A 2,684-nucleotide genomic window follows, 5' to 3' on the forward strand; every position below is an offset into this window, starting at 1 on the left:
TAAAGTTATTAGTCTTACAAATTATCATATTATACTAAGTTTAATTATTATGTTAAATGAGTTTGATTATACTCAAATTTTCAAACATAATTATAGCATGTTTGATTATAATCTAATTATACCATAAATGAAGAGCTTGCTATTTCCATGAATGAACTAATAATAACTCAGAATCTCAGATAATAAAAACAATAATTTAATAAAGAAGGAATATTGAGTGTAAAAACACTAGTCACGTGTAAAATCAAACTTAAACAAGGATAAAATGCAAGAGCAGCATTGCAAATTGTAACAAATCTATTACACAAAAAATAAAAATCATGTTCTTCCAAAATAAATTTATTCCAGTTGTAACCAACTTTCATGAACACTTGTTGACTCTTTCAGCTAAATTTTTGTTATGTACAAACAATCCAATAATCTTTTCTATAAATAAAGTCTATAAAAAAATTTCTGTAAGAATATTATCATAGATATCATATATGGAGCTTGAAAAATATTCAACAGCAAATGTATATATAGCGAATAATTTTATCTTTATTTGAAATCTCTATCAACTTACATAAACTTCAGAAGCTCAAGCATTAAAAACTACACAATATGTAGAGTAAATGTGTATTATCTCTATACAATATATAAACATAAACATAAACCAAAACAATCAAAAGCTAACAAAAAAAATCTCACTATATACATACACAAGTAGAATTCACCCCATAAAAGGGGAATTTATTTGCAACTTTTGCATTACCCTACTTAATCATCCATAAGCTTCTATACATTACTGATATAATCTTCTGTCTCCAAAAGGAAAGATCCAAAGGCAACAATTTCCAATACCAACCTCTTGAGGCTTGAGACTGAGATCAAAATAACACCATCAGTACTCTCAACCAAACCAGATTTCTCACTATTAAACAAGTTGAAAGATGTTTGATTACTGATAGCAGTTTCAAGATGAAAAATTAAATACCTTATAATTAACAAATAAAAAAAAGTAACAAATAAAAAAACACTCAAATTTAAATCAGGAATCTAACCTCATCATTTGAGCTTATGGATTTCATTGAATTCCCAATTTGAATTCTAATTTTACTTCAACAAATGGCAACTTTCTTAATCTGGCCAATAAAACTAGAATCAAAACCCTAGCATAAGAAAAACCAAAATAAATCAAACTAATGCATTCAAAATAACTCACTAAAAAGAGAAAAGTAAATGACGCTAAGAAAAGTAGAATGAAGTGCTGCATGGAGAAGAGAAAAAAATGAGGACTAAGGAGTAATGGTGCGATTGAAGAGCAGAGTGAAGTGAAGTGCTGTGTGGAGAAGAGAAGAAAGTGAGGATTGAAAAGGAGAAAAAATCGTGTGATCGAAGAAGAGGAGAGCAGTGGCACGATAAAAAACTAGGTGGGTTATGTTTCCCATGAGCGTTGTATTATTTACCGTATCTGTATCCGTATGCACAAGGTAAGATTCGAACTTTCGACACTTGCTTAAACAGACTAATGAGCTAATCATTAGACCAACCTAACTTGGTTAATTATGTTTTACTTTTGAGTAGTAAGTGGGTAATCAATCTTATAATTTTTTGTAACGGGCTCATTTTTTTGGACATATCACAATTTTTTTGTACTGGGCCGAGATTTTTGGTTTTCTTGAATATACTTTTAGTTTGCTTGCTTAAAATTTTGTGTTTGTTTCATTACTTGTGATCGGTAGTGGTGTTCATGGGTCAAGTAAAACCGGGTTTGATGTGACACAGACCCGACCCGACCCGAAATATATATCGGACCTATTTGTTAGACCCGAGCCTGATCCTAGACCTGATGAAACCTACACACTTTCAAGCCACGATTATACCGGGTAAAAATCGGGTGAAAACCAGACCGTTAACATTACCTTCTTGTAAGCTAGCATGTGAAAATATCCAAATTTCTAAGACTCCAACCATTATTTGACTTGGTAAAATTCACTTAGAAAAATATAACAAGAACCAACCTTTCTCTAAAATTAAAGCATAACCAAAGTCAATACTAATATTGTCTAATAACACTAAATATTTAAATCAATAAAAATAACACAATATTATGTATTAGTCTAAAGTCTTATGCATTTCAAACATAAAACATTAACTTATAGTCTTATAATGACTAATAACATAAATATTAAGGTCTACAATACTTAAATTCCACATAAGAATAGCTATCATCCATCACTAATAACACAAAATATTAATTGTGTATGATGACCGGGACCCGGGCCAAGTTCGGATGACTCGAGCTATGGCTTAGACCCGACCTGAAATGATGACCGAGTCTATTTTTGAGACCTTTACCCGGCCCTAAATCCGGTGAAATGACACCAAATTAGCCTCTAAAATATTCGGGGCTGAACTGGGTCTTCGAACCAAGCACACCCCTAGTGACCGGTATAATTTAAATAAAATATTTTTAGTTCGTTGATACTAATATAAAATAAAACTTTTGAAATAAACTTATTATGTTACTTTTTAATATTTTTTAAATGCTTTTCAATAAATAAATTGATTAATAATTCAACATGAATTTTAGAAAATAAACTTAGCTTTTAAAAAAAAAACAATGCTATGGATTTTATGAAGTCATTGATAATTTTTTATGAATATTTGTTTTCCTGTTTTGATATTATGGATTATTGATGTTA

Source organism: Arachis duranensis, chromosome 4, assembly GCF_000817695.3.
Source record: "Arachis duranensis cultivar V14167 chromosome 4, aradu.V14167.gnm2.J7QH, whole genome shotgun sequence".
NCBI lineage: Eukaryota > Viridiplantae > Streptophyta > Magnoliopsida > Fabales > Fabaceae > Arachis > Arachis duranensis.